We start from the raw sequence: 17885 nt of genomic DNA, 5'->3' as shown, positions 1-17885 counted from the left end.
GATCCAGAGATTGGGTAACCCCAGGTTAAAGAGGTGTGAATTGTATCAAGCCAGGACAGTTGGTAGGATTTTGCAGGCCAGATGGTGGGGGATTAATGTAATGCGACATGAATCCCAGGTCCCGGTTGAGGCCGCACTCATGTGTGCGGAACTTGGCTATAAGTTTCTGCTCGGCGATTTTGCGTTGTCGCGCGTCCTGAAGGCCGCCTTGGAGAACGCTTACCCGGAGATCAGAGGCTGAATGCCCTTGACTGCTGAAGTGTTCCCCGACTGGAAGGGAACATTCCTGCCTGGTGATTGTTGCGTGATGTCCGTTCATTCGTTGTCGCAGCGTCTGCATGGTCTCGCCAATGCACCACGCTACGGGACATCCTTTCCTGCAGCGTATGAGGTAGACAACGTTGGCCGAGTCGCACGAGTATGTACCGCGTACCTGGTGGGTGGTGTTCTCATGTGTAATAGTGGTATCCATGTCGATGATCTGGCACATCTTGCAGAGATTGCCATGGCAGGGTTGTGTGGTGTCGTGGTCACTGTTCTGAAAACTGGGTAGTTTGCTGCAAACAATGGTTCGTTTGAGGTTGCGCGGTTGTTTGAAGGCAAGTAGTGGGGGTGTGGGGATGACCTTGGCAAGATGTTCATCGTCATCAATGACGTGTTGAAGGCTGTGAAGAAGATGACGTAGTTTCTCCGCTCCGGGGAAGTACTGGACGACGAAGGGTATTCTGTCGGTTGTGTCCCATGTTTGTCTTCTGAGGAGGTCGGTGCGGTTTTTCGCTGTGGCGCGTTGGAACTGTCGCTCGATGAATCAAGTGCCATATCCCGTTCGTACGAGGGCATCTTTCAACGTCTGTAGATGTCTGTTACGCTCCTCCTCGTCTGAGCAGATCCTGTGTATACGGAGCGCTTGTCCATAGGGGATGGCTTCTTTAATGTGTTTAGGGTGGAATCTGGAGAAGTGGAGCATCATGAGGTTATCCGTGGGTTTGCGGTAAAGCGAAGTGCTGAGGTGACCGTCCTTGATGGAGACGAGTGTGTCCAAGAATGCAACTGATTTTGGAGAGTAGTCCATGGTGAGTCTCTGATGGTTGGATGGAACTTATTAATGTCATCGTGTAGTCGTTTCAGTGATTCTTCGCCGTGGGTCCAAAGGAAAAAAATGTCATCGATGTATCTGGTGTATAACGTCGGTTGAAGGTCCTGTGCGGTGAGTAGGTCCTGTTCAAACTTGTGCATGAAGATGTTGGCGTATTGGGGTGCGAATTTGGTCCCCATGGCTGTTCCGTGCGTCTGGATGAAGAACTTGTTGCCGAAGGTGAAGACGTTGTGATCCAGAATGAAGCGGATGAGTTGCAGAATTGCGTCTGGAGATTGGCAGTTGTCGGTGTTGAGTACTGAGGCTGTTGCAGCAATGCCGTCGTCATGGGGGATGCTGGTGTAGAGTGCCGAGGCGTCCATTGTGACGAGGAATGTTCCTGGTTCAACTGGTCCATGGGTGCTGAGTTTCTGTAGGAAGTCCGTCGTGTCGCGACAGAAGCTGGGTGTACCTTGTACGATGGGTTTCAAGATGCCCTCGATGTAGCCAGAGAGGTTCTCACACAGGGTCCCATTGCCTGAAACGATAGGGCGGCATGGTGTGTTGGCCTTATGTATTTTCGGGAGGCAGTAGATATCTCCAATGCGGGGAGTACGTGGGATGAGAGCACGTAGGGTGCTCTGAAGATCTGGATCCAAGGTCTTGATCAGTCTGTTAAGTTGGCGGATGTGTTCCTTGGTCGGATCTGCGGGTAACTGTCTGTAGTGTTCTTGGTTGTTCAGTTGTCGGTATACTTCTTTGCAGTAGTCCGTTCTGTTCAGTACGACAGTGGCCCCCCCTTTGTCTGCTGGTTTGATGACGATGCTGCGGTTGGTCTTGAGAGCGCAGATGGCATTGCGTTGTGCTTGGGTGACATTCGGAGCTGTCTTGTGAATGCGACTGATGAATCTGGCATCGTATGAACGGGATATGGCACTCGACTCATCAAGCGACAGTTCCAACGCGCCACAGCGAAAAACTGCACCGACCTCCTCAGAAGACAAACATGGGACACAACCGACAGAATACCCTTCGTCGTCCAGTACTTCCCCGGAGCGGAGAAACAACGTCATCTTCTTCACAGCCTTCAACACGTCATTGATGACGATGAACATCTTGCCAAGGTCATCCCCACACCCCCACTACTTGCCTTCAAACAACCGCGCAACCTCAAACGAACCATTGTTTGCAGCAAACTACCCAGTCTTCAGAACAGTGACCACGACACCACACAACCCTGTCATGGCAATCTCTGCAAGACGTGCCAGATCATCGACATGGATACCACTATTACACGTGAGAACACCACCCACCAGGTACGCGGTACATACTCGTGCGACTCGGCCAACGTTGTCTACCTCATACGCTGCAGGAAAGGATGTCCCGAAGCGTGGTACATTGGCGAGACCATGCAGACGCTGCGACAACGAATGAACGGACATCACGCAACAATCACCATGCAGGAATGTTCCCTTCCAGTCGGGGAACACTTCAGCAGTCAAGGGCATTCAGCCTCTGATCTTCGGGTAAGCGTTCTCCAAGGCGGCCTTCAGGACGCGCGACAACGCAGAATCGCCGAGCAGAAACTTATAGCCAAGTTCCGCACACATGAGTGCGGCCTCAACCGGGACCTGGGATTCATGTCGCATTACATTCATCCCCCACCATCTGGCCTGCAAAATCCTACCAACTGTCCTGGCTTGATACAATTCACACCTCTTTAACCTGGGGTTACCCAATCTCTGGATCTGTAAAGATTTAATCACGTGCTAATGGTCGCACTCCCAGCATTGTTTGGCATCTTTGAATTTGTCTATATATGTGTTTCTGGACATACCTCTGCATTCACCTGAGGAAGGAGCAGCGCTCCGAAAGCTAGTGACATCGAAACAAACCTGTTGGACTTTAATCTGGTGTTGTAAGACTTCGTACTGTGCTCACCCCAGTCCAACGCCGCCATCTCCACATCATGTTTATAAAAATGACAAACAGCAGTGGCCCCAAAACAGATCCTTGTTGTACACCACTAGTAACTGGGCTCCAGTCTGAACATTTCCCACCAACCACCACCCTGTACTGCGCTGTAATGTTCTATGTTCTATATACAGCCGTGAATGGTAGTGGATAATTAAACCAGAGGAGGAGGCTCCACAAATAACCCTATCCCCAATGATGGAGGACAGATGTGCAAAAGACAAGGCTGAGGCATTTACAACAATCTTCAGCCAGAAGTGTTGAGTAGATGATCCATCTCGGTCTCCTCCAGAGGTCGCCGGCATCATAGATGTCAGTCTTCAGCCAATACGATTCACTCCACGTGATATCAAGAAATGGCTGAAGGCACTGGATACTGCAAAGGCTATGGGCCCCGACAATATTCCAGAAATAGTTGAAGTATTGTGCTCCAGAACTTGCCAAACCCCGAGCTAAGCTGTTCCAGTACAGCTACAACACTGGCATCTACCCGGAAATGTGGAAAATTGCCCAGGTGTGTCCTGTACACAAGAAACAGGCCAAATCCAACCCAGCCAATTACCACCCTATCAGTCTATTCTCCAGTATTAGCAAAGTGATGGAAGGAGTCATCTACAGTGCTATGAAGGGCATTTACTCAGCAATAACCTGCTCATGGACGCTCAGTTTGGCTTCTGCCAGAGCCACTCAGCTTCTGACCACATTACAGCCTTGGTTCAAACATGGACGAAAGAGCTGAATGCTAGAGGTGAGGTGAGAGTGACTGCCCTTGACATCAAGGCAGCATTTGACCGAGTATGGCATCAAGGAGCCCTAGCTAAACTGGAGTAAATGAGAATCAGGGGGGAAACACTCTGCTGGTTGGAGTTATACCTGGCACAGAGGAAGATGGTTGTAGAGGTTAGAGGTCAATCATCTCAACTCCAGGACATCACTGCAGGAGTTCTTCAGGGTAGTGTCCTTGGCTCAACCATCTTCAGCTGCTTCATCAATGACCTCCCTTTCATCATAAGGTCGGTAAGGTCAGAATTGGGATGTACAATTTCTGCACCATTTGTGACTCCTCAGATAATGAAGCAGTCCATGTCGAAATGCAGCAAGACCTGGACACTATCCAAGCTTGGGCTGACAAGTGGCAAGTTACATTCACGACATACAAGTGCCAGGCAATGACCATCTCCCACAAGAGAAGATCGAACCACCTGTGGTAGTAGAGGTATTACGGTACCTGATGGGCTGGAGCACCATTGGTGGAAACTGTATGCTTTCTATTGGTTAAGATGTATGGTAGCTCCGCCCTGCTAGGTGGGGTATAAGAGCCCGTGCCGCCCCAGCAGCCTTCATTCTGTACCTGAGCTGCTGGGGGAAACATCTAGCTTATTAAAGCCTTCAGTTGGACTACAACCTCGCTTTAGTGGTCATTGATCGTGCATCAAATTAATAAGCTAGTTTTTAAAAATAAAAAGGATGGAGCTCCGAATCAAGCCGGAGTGTCTGCAACTCAGCCCCCATGCGGCGAACTCAGCGGCAATCTTCAAGCACTGGCTGGCCTGCTTTAAAGGGTATCTCGGGACGGCCGAAAACACACGCACAGGAGAGCAGAAAATGCAAGTCCTGCACTCAAGGGTGAGCCCGGAAATTTACACCCTCATCGAGGAAGCGGAAGACTTCGATGCAGCAATACAGCTGCTAAAAGGACATTATATTCGCCCGGCAAACCAGGTCTACGCCCGGCATCTGCTTGCAACAAGGCGACAAACCCCTGGGGAATCGCTGGAAGAATTCTACCGTGCACCCCTGGTGTTGGGGAGAAACTGCAGCTGCCCGCAAGTTTTGGCGAGCGAACACACTGAACTCTTGGTCCGGGACGCTTTCGTGGCAGGTATGCTATCCTCACAAATCCGCCAGCGACTGCTAGAAAAATACACTCAGGGTCTCAAGGAGACACGCGCCCTTGCAAGCTCCCTGGACGTGGCCTCCAGGAACGCCCGCGCTTACGTTCCCGACCACGCGGCTGCCCCCTGGGCAGCGTGGAACCCCTCCAAAGCTGACCCAAAGACATCCCCCCACAAGCCTGCGCTGCAAGGCGGCCTGGCAACCCCGGGGGGGTCCCGCTGCTATTTTTGTGGGCAGGCAAAGCACCCCCGCCAGTGCTGCCCGCGCATCCACCTGCAAGGGATGTGGCAAAAAGGGCCATTTCGTGGGGGTATGTCAGGCTAGTGCAGTTGCTGCGGTCTCTGGCGGCGAATGCGGACCGCCACCACAAACCTCTCCACGGTCCCCGTGCGGCCGGCGGTCGCCGCCATCTCCCTACTCCAGGGTCACGTGCGGACCCCGGGCGCTGCCATCTTGTCCCGCAGACGCCACGTTAGAGGGATGGGCACCGCCATTTTGTGCACCTCCAGCCATGTGCGACCAATGGGAGCCGCCATCTTGGATGAACCCCCAGGACCCCAGCTCGGCTGACCACGCATTGCCCAAAGAAACTCTCAACTGCTGCGATTAGCCTCGGTGACTCTGGATCAGTCCCGGTCTCTAACACTCTCAACTGCTACAACGACTGTATTCATCAACGGGCACGAGACGTCCTGCCTAATCGACTCTGGGGGCACAGAGAGCTTCATACACCCCGACATGGTAAGGCATTGTTCTCTCCTCATCCACCCCGTTAATCAAAAAATCTCCCTGGCCTCCGGTTCACACTCAGTGGAGGGTTTTGTGTAGCAAACCTCACAGTCCAGGGAAGGGAGTTCAAAAATTTCCGTCTCTACATCCTTCCCCACCTCTGCGCAGCTACACTCCTGGGTTTAGACTTCCAGTGTAACCTCCAAAATCTAACTTTCAAATTCGGCGGCCCTATACCCCCCCCTCACTGTCTGCGACCTCGCTACCCTTAAGGTCGACCCGCCTTCCCTGTTTGTGAACCTCACCCCGGAATGCAAACCCATCGCCACCAGGAGCAGACGGTACAGTGCCCAGGACTGGATCTTTATTAGGTTAGAGGTCCAAAGGCTATTGAGGGAAGGGATCATTGAAGCCAGTAACAGCCCCTGGAGAGCTCAAGTAGTGGTGGTAAAGACCGGGGAGAAGCATAGGGTGGTCATCGACTACAGTCAGACCATCAACAGGTTTACACAGCTGGACGCGTACCCTCTCCCCCGCATATCTGATCTGGTAAACAGGATCGCGCATTAGAAGGTCTTCTTTACGGTGGACCTCAAGTCCGCCTGCCACCAGCTCCCCATCCGCACTAGTGACCGCAAATACACTGTCTTCGAGGCAGATGGGCGGCTCTACCACTTCTTAAGGGTTCCCTTCGGTGTCACCAATGGGGTCTCGGTCTTCCAGCGCGAGATGGACCGAATGGTTGACCGGTACGGTTTACGGGCAACATTCCCGTATCTCGATAATGTCACCATCTGCGGCCATGACCAGCAGGACCATGGCACCAACCTCCGAAAATTCCTCCGGACATTAAAATCCTTAACCTTACATACAACAAGGATAAATACGTGTTTCGCACCGACCGCCTAGCCATCCTTGGCTGCGAAGTGCGAAATGGCGTTATAGGCTCCGACCCTGAACGCATGCGCCCCCTTATGTAGTCCCCCCTCCCTCACTGCTCCAAGGCCCTGAAGCACTGCCTAGGGTTTTCAGTTACTACGCCCAGTGGGTCCCCAACTATGCGGACAAGGCACATCCCCTGATCCAATCCACAGCTTTTCCCCTGTCGATAGAGGCCCGCCAGGCCTTCAGCCGCATCAAAGCAGACATTGAAAAGGCAACGATGCATGCCATCGACGAGTCACTCCCCTTCCAGGTCGAGAGCGATGCGTCTGACGTAGCTCTGGCGGCCACCCTCAACCAAGCGGGCAGACCAGTGGCCTTCTTCTCACGTACCATCCATGCTTCCGAAATCCGCCACTCCTCAGTCGAAAAGGAGGCCCAGGCCATAGTAGAAGCTGTGTGACATTGGAGGCATTACCTGGCCGGCAGGAGATTCACTCTCCTCACTGACCAATGGTCGGTTGCTTTCATGTTTGATAATGCGCAGCGGGGCAAGGTAAAAAACGACAAGATCTTGCGGTGGAGGATCGAACTCTCCACCTACAATTACGAGATCTTGTACCGTCTAGGGAAGCTAAATGAGCCTCCTGACGCCCTGTCCCGCGGCACATGTGCCACCGCACAAGTGGACCGCTTCTGAGCCCTCCACGAGGACCTATGCCACCCGGGGGTCACTCGCTTTTTCCATTTTGTCAAGATCCGCAACCTGCCCTACTCCATCGAGGAGGTCAAGGCAGCCACCATGGACTGCCAAATCTGCGTGGAGTGCAAACCGCACTTCTCCCGGCCAGAGAAAGCGCACCTGATAAAGGCTTTCCGTCCCTTTGAAACGCCTCAGTATGGACTTCAAACGCTCTCTCCCCTCCACCGACCGCAACACGTACTTCCTGAACGTGATTGACGAGTACTCCCGGTTCCCATTCGCCATCCCCTGCCCCGACATGACCGCAACCACCGTCATCAAGGCCCTTCATAGCATCTTTGCACTGTTCGGGTTCCCTGCTTACATACATAGTGATAGGGGGTCCTCCTTTATGAGCGACGAACTGCGTCAATTCCTGCTCAGCAAGGGCATCGCCTCGAGCAGGACGACCAGTTACAACCCCCGGGGTAACGGACAGGTAGAGAGGGAGAACGGAACGGTCTGGAAGACCGTCCTACTGGCCCTACGGTCCAGGAACCTCCCAGTCTCCCGGTGGCAGGAAGTCCTCCCAGGTGCCCTCCACTCCATCCGGTCGCTGCTCTGTACCACCACCAGCCAGACACCTCACGAACGTCTCCTTGTCTTCCCCAGGAAGTCCTCCTCTGGGACCTCGCTCCCGACCTGACTGGCAGCTCCCGGACCTATCCTGCTCCAAAACATGGGCAGGCACACAAGTCGGACCCGTTGGTCGAGAGGGTCCATCTGCTCCATGCTAACCCCCAGTACGCCTACGAGGCGTACCCCGACGGCCAGACAAGATACGGTCTCCCTACGAGACCTGGCACCCGCCGGAGCCCCACGCACACCCCAGCCACCAGTCCCACCTTCCCCTCCACCAGGGCACCTTACAGGAGGATCGGTCCTTCCACCAGCCCCATCTAGGCCCCCCCACCCACCGACGCACCGCGCAGGCGCTCCCTTCCCAGGTCAACCGTTTTCCCCACCAGCGCCATCAAGGGGTCCGAAGCTGCCATGGAGATCGAAGCCACGCTCCCGGAGTCACAGACGCCCGAGCCTCCACCGGAGTCACCACCGAAGCTCCGACGATCACAGAGGATGATCAGGGCCCCCGATCGACTGATTGCTTCATTTTAAATTGTAAACTGTAAACTGTAAATTTAAATCATCATTTGTAAATAGCTATCAGAATTGTAAATAGTTACAAAACGCTGTACGGAGGTATTACGGTACCTCCATAATTCTACCACCTTGCCATGTTTGTAGTATCAGGCCACCCCCCCCCCGCTGGACTCTTTTTAACAGGGGGTGAATGTGGTAGTAGAGGTATTACGGTACCTGATAGGCTGGAACACCATTGGTGGAAACTGTATGCTTTCTATTGGTTAAGATGTATGGTAGCTCTGCCCTGCTAGGCTGGGTATAAGAGCCCGTGCCGCCCCAACAGCCTTCATTCTGTACCTGAGCTGCTGGGGGAAACATCTAGATTATTAAAGCCATCAGTTGGAGTACAACCTCGGTTTAATGGTCATTGATCGTGCATCACCACTGTTAGACGTTTTAGTTGCTGTGAAATGAAGAGTCTAAAGTTCTTGTTCCTTTTCACCAAACACCATTTATTTCACTTCCACAGCCTCTGCACAAAACTCTTAACAACACACCACCTGACAGAGGTCACCTGAAGCCCCTTTACATATCAGTGTCAATTAATGGATACTTAACATAAATGAGACAACTAATTGCAATGTATCTTAACCCATTTCTTAACAGTCTCCCCTTCCTTGGAGAAAAAAAAAATTAGGTGAAAACAACATTTCAAGAAACTCAAAAACACACACATGATGTCCCCCCCCTTTTTTTTTTGTTTGGACGAGAAAGAAAAAAAAGTCACAGAAACAAGCGCCCTTCATTAACAATATCCAAAAGTTTCTGTGAACTCACCCCTCTTTTCGTAAAACAGTCTGACAGTTGATAGCTCCTGTTGACCCATTTAATTTTTGTTATTTCCCCTCTGTCCAACATCTGCTTCAAACTTGCGATGTCTATTCGTAACCTCTTTTCATTGACACTTTTTGTAGAGTGCACATTTTCCGACAGGGATTTATTGTCAATGTGACAGTCAATAGGTATATTACCCAAATCCCCTAATCCCAAAATTTCTGTCAATATCATACTTATATAAAAGCCATATCCACCGCCTCTACAAGGCTTAACATCTCAGCAGCCAAAGTGCTTTTTACCACTCTCCTTATTTTCTTTGTTTCCCACACAAGTGGGCAACATTTACCATTGTTCCCCAAAAGGAAAATGATAAAACCTCCTGCGCTTGAAACCCCATCACATAAATTTGTGAAGGACGCATCACTATAAACTATGAGTTTCAAGTGCTTAAGGTCACCTAAAACCGGGAACTTCAAAACACACTCCTGCATTTTTAGTTTCGCCAACGCTTTATTTGCTCTTATTATGTCTTCCACTTTGGGATTTTTGTACTCAACTCTAAGACATCAAAACTCACATCCGGTCTAGTCTGTCTACCTAACCAGTTCAGTTGCCCAATTAAACTTCGCAGTTGCTCTTTTTCTCTCTTTGAAACCATTGCGTCTTTTTGTGAAACTCGGCCACGACTAATTGCTATTGGGGTGATGCTTTCCAAATAAGATTGCTGACGTAAAGTTGCCCCTAACTTAGTCTGTCCAATTTCCAGTCCAATATATTTAAATGCACCGGAAGCCTGACTTCCAACCCTGAATTCTTTCCTCAAACCAGAGATTCCGTGTATACCCCAAATTCACTCCTACTATGCAATTCTTGCTGTTTAGCTTCTTTAATAACTATTTCATCTAATTTATTTGAAGCCACCAAAATCTCACGTGCATGTGGGCTTCTACTCCTATTAGTATTTGTAGTCTTACTCATGTTCCGAGATCTTGACAAACTACATCCCCTCTCCTGCCTGGTATCTCATTCTGTACTGCTACTGCTTGATCTTTCCCTTCTGCTGTGGGATGTCCTTTCAATAGTTCTCGACCTTTTCCTGCAGACCTGTTCACTATCCAATGTACTATCTGAACTGTCCCTGCGTTTCTGTGCCATCCATTTTGGAACTTCGTTTTCCCAATCCATTGTCTTGACTCCTTCCCCTGAATGCTGTACATTTAACCAATGTTTATATTTTCCAGTGGCCTTCCCTGCTCTACTAAGAACAGTTGCATCCTTCCATTGACTAGACCCTTCAGGCAAGTATGTCACTTTTGTACCAACTTTTGGCAGTTGCCCTTTCGGAAAAATGGCCTGTTTTAATTCACCAGAAGTGTTGTGTTCCTCCACAGAAACCCTGTCTATATCAGTTAATTGGTCCTCATACTTCTGTAACACATGCGTACCAGATGACTCTGGTTCCTCGTCATGTCTGTCTGCCTGTCTAAATTTGAAAATTTGTAACCTGTACCCATTATCCTTGATGAATGGACCCTAACAGTTTGATTACCATGTTGCAAAATAATTGTTTTGCCATCTATGCCTATGATCTTCCCTGGGCCTGTCCATTCATTAGAATTGTCTCTCTTATAGTATACCATGCCTCCTTGCTGAAAAACGGCATCTGATGGCCGTACGTTATGTCTTAAAGCTCTGCGAATTCTTTCAGAGACTTCTGCTTCCAAAAAAGCTTTTCTACTGCTATGTAATGCATTTAAATGTTCAGCAAAACCAGAGCTAATTGTAGTCCCCTCCCAAGCTGGAGGCTGGTCATCCAAAATGGACGGAATTTTAGGATTTCTACCAAACACTAATTGATAAGGACTATAGCCCCCAACCATCTGCAATGAATTCTTTGCATGTACTGCCCATGCTAAAGCTGAATTTAGCCTGCAATTTGGTTGATCTGACAAAATTTTCCGAATCATGTCATCGATGACAGCATGATTTCTTTCACAGACACCATTACTAAATGGGCTTTCTGCAGCCGTATTCATAACTCTGATATTCATGTTTTCAGACATATCCCTAAACTCATCATTAGCAAATTCTCCCCCGTTGTCTGTAAGGAATTTTGCCGGTGGACCCATTCCTGTCCCTGTTCAATTTTCCACGATTAGATCCAGAATTACTCTCTTTTCTTTACTTCGTACAATCGTTGATTGACTAAATCTGATTGCTAAATCTACAAAATTCAAAATAAATATATTATTTGCTTTATCCCAGATCTTAAGGTCCATGGCCACAATGTCGTTAAAATCCCTGGCCAAAGGTAGGGTTACTATCGGTCATGCTGGTGTCTTCTGTCCTTCCTACAAACTTCACAGCGGTCACTAACCTGTTCTATCAGTTTAGTATAGTCATCATCCCTTACCCCTGCATCCTTTAATAGATTGTTCAGCCTCCGAGGAGACGGATGTGCAAATTCCCTATGCAGTTTTAATACCACAAGCTTTTTATCAGCTAAAGTCCCATTTTCAACTGCCGTTAACACATCCTTAACCACTCTACTTGAAAAATTATTTGTCAGTGATGGAATACAATAGTGTCCCGACTGTGTAAATGGTAAGTCGTACAGTCTTTCCAAAAACTGTTGCCTTATCCTGTTTCAGGTGTGCTTTCTTCATCGATGGTCTGCTCAGAAGCAAAGGTATCTCACTTGATACAACATCCGTGCTAATGAAATGATTCACTCCGGCAATATTGCAAGGGATCACCACTCTTTTCAGCGACTTCAGAGTATTATCATCCCCAAACCTGAAACTTGTGGAACTTTCAAATTCCTTAACCTTGTTACGATTTTCAGCATTCAAAGAGTCCAGGTAACATTTTAACCAGTCAATTCCACACACAGTAGATGTGCAGCCACTCTCCAATACATCACAGTTGAAGGATTCTGCAACCAACACCCTCATTACCGGCGTAAAACTGCTTGTCAATAGGACAATGCCTTCTTTCTGGTCACTATCTTTTTCCTCTTCTGACTCTTCCGTGTCATGTGTCGCTTCAAACACTCTAGCATGACGAGTTGGACAGTTGAAAGCATAATGGTATTGAGAGTCACATCGAAAACATTGATTTATAATGCCCCGTGCATTTCTGGGGTTCATCTTCCTATTGTAGGTTCTAACTGGGTTTCTGTCTTCATAATTTCCTTGTCTCGGTCTCCGTCTATAGTCTTGAGCCCTGTTCATAGCCATACGATTTTGCCATCCTGTTACTAGTGTATCTTCCATATTCTGCCTTATTGCAGGTTGACCTATTTGGGTCATCAGAGCCATCGGAATCGAATGTTTCCCCAGAAACATTTGTAAAGCTTTTGTCATCTGTTCGAATAAGGTATCCTTATCAGTAAACTGAACTCCTGTCAAAACCAGGAGCCTATCCATGTTGCTCACTCTAGCACAGTCAAGTAATTTAAAGACCAACACAGACTGGAAATTCCAGATTGTGTTTCTGCAGCCTTTTATATGGTCTACCAAATTCCATTATATAGTCTTCCATGGAGATATCCTCCATTTTTCAGAACTTATCAAAATCCAACCATGCTTCATACGCACTTAACAAGTCATCTTTCTTATAAATCTTATCCATATAATGTAATAAAGTCTCCAGACCTTCTTCTGAGTCTAACTCTTCCAATTCCAGCTCAGAAAGCACTTTGTTTCAGATTTTACTGCCATATGGTAGAGAAAGAGCCAATGCCATACCTTGTTTTCTCTTTCCCAAAGCAGTTACTTTAGTCCACATAACTACTGCACTTCTCCATTGGTCGTACGATTCCCATTCAGAAAATAAGGGAGGATAGTCATAGCCAGCCATCTTTATCCTGGGTTCAGCCATGTATCTTTTTTTTTTCCTTCTCACTCACTCCTTGGTTTGATCAGGAAAAGTTGTATCTTTCAAACCTTCACATTTGCACAGCAACCATCCTCTGCTACCATTGTTAGACGTTTTAGTTGCTGTGAAATGAAGAGTCTAAAGTTCTTGTTCCTTTTCACCAAACACCAATTTCACTTCCACAGCCTCTGCACAAAACTCTTAACACGCCACCTGACAGAGGCCACCTGAAGCCCCTTTACCATATCAGTGTCAATTAATGGACACTTAACATAAATGAGACAACTAATTGCAATGTCTCTTAACCCATTACTTAACAGTAACCACCGCCCCTTGACATTTAATGAATGACATTACCATCGCTGAATCCCCCACAATCAACATCCTGGGGGTTACCATTGATCAGAAACTGAACTGGACTAGCCACATTAATACTGTGGCCATCAGGGCAGGTCAAAGACTAGGAACCCTACCACTAGTAACTCACCTCCTGACCCCCAAAGCCTGTCCATCATCTACAAGGCACAAGCCAGGAGTATAATGGAATACTCTCCACTTGCCTGGATGAGTGCAGCTCCAACAACTCTCAAAAAGCTCAACACCATTGAGGACAAAGCCGCCTGCTTGATTGCTCTCCCTTCCACAAATATTCAAACCCTCCACCACCGACGAACAGTGGGAGCCATGTGTACCATCTACAAGATGCACTGCAGTAACCCACCAAGGTTCCTTAGACCACCCAGACTTGGAAATATATCGCTGTTCCTTCACTGTCACTGGGGCAACATCCTGGAACTCCCTCCATAACAGCACAATGTGTGTACCCACACCTCAAGTACTGCAGCGATTTAAGAAGGTAATTTACCACCACTTTCTGAAGGGCAACTAGGGATGGGCAATAAAAAAAATCTGGCCTAACGAGTGACGCCACATCTCGTATGTAAATTTTTTAAAAATCCAGGACAAAGCAACCTGCTTCATTAGCACCCCAATGATAAACATTCACTCCCTACACCACCGATGTACAGTTGCAGCAGTGTGTACCATCTACAAAATACACTGCGAGAACTAACCAAGGCTCTTTAGGTAGCACATTCCAAACCCATGACATTAGCATCTAAAAGGACAAAGGCAGTAGATTCAAAGAGCACCACCAGCTGGAAGATCCCCTCCAAACCTCTTACCATCCTAACCTGGAAATATATTGCCCTTTCTTCACTGTTGCTGGGTCAAAATCATGGAACATCTTCCCTACCAGCACTGTGGGTGTACTTACACTACATAGGCTGCAACAGTTCAAGAAGTCAGCTCATCACCAGCTCCTCACGGCCACAATTAGGGATGGAAATAAATGCTGGCCTAGCCACCAAAGCCCACATCACTTGAATTAATTTTAAAAATGTAATCCGATTCGTCAGGCGACATCTACCCTCTACAAATCCTTATTGGCTCACTCTGATCACTTAAAAATTTCAAGATGTTCTTGAATATCCTTAACTACAGACTCCATCAATTTCCCGACAATACAAGCCAACTGTTCTAAACGGCTCTAAATTTCCTGATTTCCCTCTATTAAATAACAAATGATACGGGCAGTTTTCCAATGATTCCCCAATCATGAGAATTTCCCTCAGTGTCTGTCTTCCAGGTGCCCTTGCCGGACTTACTGTTCCTATTCAATGTTACCCAGTGGTTTGAAGAATACTGCTGACTTGCCGTGGAGACTACAAAATCCTTGCTGTATGATTTCATACAGCTCTGAGCCTAGAATGTGTAGATGATTGCAGTTCCAAAATCACTCAAAAAGCTTTGACACCATCCAATACAAAGAAGCCCATTTGATCACCAACCCATATACCACCCTCAACTGCCAGGATGCACTGTAATAATTAGCCAAGGATCCTTCAACAGCACTTTCAAATCCATGCCCTCTGATACAAAGAACAAGGGCAGCAGATACATGGCAACAATACCACCTGCAACTTCCCCTCCAAGCCACCCACCAACTTAACTTGAATTATATTGCTATTCCTTCACTATCACGGAGTGAAAACTCTCGAACTTTGCTAACAGCAGCATGGGTTCACCTGAACCCCAAGGACAGTAGTGGTTCAAGAAGGTTGCTCCCTACCACCTGCTCAAGGGCAATTAGGGATGGGGATAAATGCTGGCTTTGCCATGGATGTCCAGATCCAAGAATGAATAGGAAAAATGAAAGGAGGCTCAGCTTTAGACTGCCCCACCTTGGCATGGGCTGCAGAGGCCTGGATTGGATGGCTGTCAGGCAATGGTAAGGGGAGAGGTGGGAGTATGAATGCTGTTAACCTGAGAGGATGAGCTGGTTTGCATTGCATGGAGCCACTGCCACTCCACCAGTGGTGACATCTCAGCCTCCTAGTAATATGTTGGAAGACAGATTGCTGGACTGCTGTGAGACACTCAACAGCAGTTAGCACAGGCTACAATGCTGCAATCATGTAAATAAGAAGGCACACAAAGTTTACTTGTCACCTGCATTGGCATGGGTTAATCAAATATTGTGTTCTCCATGCCCATTTTTAGGAATATCCCATTTTGCCCCAGAGTGTGTTGACTAGACCTAAAACGTAAATTTCAACATGGGTTTTGAGTTATATTGAAGCCTCCAGAATAGAGCAGGAATAAAGATGGAAATCTTAAAACAAAATTTATGGTAATATTTTACTTCAAAGCAAATTGGTAATAGAAGTATTTGCAAAAGTTAAAACTAAATATTAACAATGTTTAAAGTATTAGTAAGTGCATAAAACTTTACCTCAGCTTGGAATAAATATAAGAATCAGTCTGCTGTTCACACAGAATGTTGTTATGTGACTAAGGGACAACGGTAGAAATGTTACATTTGTTGCTTAGCATAATAGTTCCAAAATGATGTCATAACATATACTGCTGATGATATCATAAAACTGTTTATGTCATCATATTAAAACTAATTTACAAATATTCATCAACCTTTGAACAATAATGGCTATAATTAGTATCATGGTCATGGCACTGAACAATCCAAAATCATGCAGTGAAATCCTACCACGATAAGTTGTGAAACTGAATACAATAACTTTGATAATTTGTCGCAAAACAGCCGTAGAAACTTCTGAATTGTTGTTATAGCTCAACTAGTTCACTAACATCTTTCAGGGAACAGAATTTAACATCCCTACCAAATCTGGCCTCCATATGAATCCAGCCTAATATTATGTGGCCGACTGTTAATTATTTGTGAGATGACCTAGTTATCAATCAGAGATAAGTGAACAATCACCAAAACATTTTTTGAAAAAGCAACTCCGGAATCAAAATAAAACAAGGAACATGTACCCATTCATATTACCACTTTCTGGCTCCATACCAATTCTGGATTCTCAGGCGTTGGGTCAAACAAGATGAAGGGAACTTCCTGTGGATCACTCCCCTGAAAAATGAATTAGCACTTTTCCATGTTGAACATTACCTGGAGGATGCTGTCATATCCAGATCAGCATATCATGGTGCAATCACACACACACTGATGGACAGGCATTTGGACCAACCAGCACACACACAACATCGCAGCCAATCACTAGTAAGAGCACACGCACTATAAAAGGGGGAACACGAGAGTTCCCGCTGATTCTGGTAGGAGACAGCTCGGGATACAGAGCTTGCACCGTGACACTCAGACATAGACCATGTGCTGAGTGCCTCACCACCATTAGTGATAGGGCTAGGTCCATAGGTTAGCTGGTAGCGAACGTACCCAAGTCTATAGTTAGTTGCATCTGTTGGTTAACATAATAAAATCAAGTTGTACCATCTACAGCCGTGTTGGCTCATTTGTGTATCAGGACACCCAACATGACATGATACCACGAGTGGACGCAGACCAGCGACTGTGAGACCTACCTGCACCATTTCAACCATCCGCCATCCAGATCCATGGAAAGCATCAGCCCGCCGCAGCCGCTCCGAATTGCTGGCGATCTAGGTGAAAACTGGAAGTTTTTTAAACAGCGCTTCCAGCTATTCCTCGAGGCCACAGACAGGGAGAATGCATCGGACACCAGGAAGATAGCCCTTCTCCTCTCCACGGCAGGGCAACATACCATCCACGTCTTTAACTCCCTGGCATTCGCGGAAGGCGAGGCCAAAAAAAGCAAAAAACGGTGCTGCTCAAGTTCGATGAACACTTCCGCGTGGAAGTAAATGAGAGCTTCGAATGGTATCTATTTCAGCAGCGCCTGCAGGGTAAGGATGAACCTTTTCAATCATAGCTAACACACCTCCGCATCCTTGCGCAATCCTGCGGCTACGGGGCCACCTCCGACTCCATGATAAGGGATCAGATAGTTTTTGGGGTTGTGTCAGAGACCCTACGCCAGCAGCTCCTTAAAGTGAATCAACTCACCCTGGCGACTCCATGAAAACGTGACCAGCCGGTACTCCCATATCCAGGCGGCCGAAACAGCGCGGCACGCGGCCCCCGAGGCGGAGCAGGTCTGGTCGATTGAGTGCCTCCCAGCCCGCGGCCCGGATGAGGGCGGCCATTTCGCGCGCTTTCCAAGGCCAAAATAAGGGACGCTGAGGCAGGGGAATGCGTTGCGCAGGTGCGCACTACGCAGGACCGCACCGCGCATGTGCGGTGACGCAATGAACGTAATGACGTCACGACGTGCAGCAACTGTGGATCTGCACATTTAAAGCGGCAATGTCCTGCTAGAACCCGACAGTGCCTACGCTGTGGCAGGTTGGGCCACTATGTTGCCTGTTGTC

At 47.9% G+C, this 17885-nt stretch overlaps 1 protein-coding gene across 2 annotated transcripts in view; it reads right to left on the bottom strand.

Annotated features, from left to right (window-relative positions):
• kbtbd3 (kelch repeat and BTB (POZ) domain containing 3) overlaps window positions 1–17885 on the bottom strand; it is a 282090-nt gene that overhangs the window by 226171 nt on the left and 38034 nt on the right. Inside the window, exon 1 of one of the 2 annotated variants that reach the window (XM_072476769.1) lies at window positions 15892–15946. The exons of the other annotated variant lie outside the window; for it this stretch is intronic. The gene's annotated coding sequence lies outside the window, so the exon portion shown is untranslated. Of the gene's footprint in view, window positions 1–15891; window positions 15947–17885 lie in introns of those variants that run through there. 2 annotated transcript variants of the gene reach the window in all.

Source organism: Scyliorhinus torazame, chromosome 15, assembly GCF_047496885.1.
Source record: "Scyliorhinus torazame isolate Kashiwa2021f chromosome 15, sScyTor2.1, whole genome shotgun sequence".
In the NCBI taxonomy this organism is placed as follows: domain Eukaryota; kingdom Metazoa; phylum Chordata; class Chondrichthyes; order Carcharhiniformes; family Scyliorhinidae; genus Scyliorhinus; species Scyliorhinus torazame.
The sequence above is the reverse complement of the archived record's forward strand: the minus strand, read 5'-3'. Positions and strand labels throughout refer to the sequence as shown.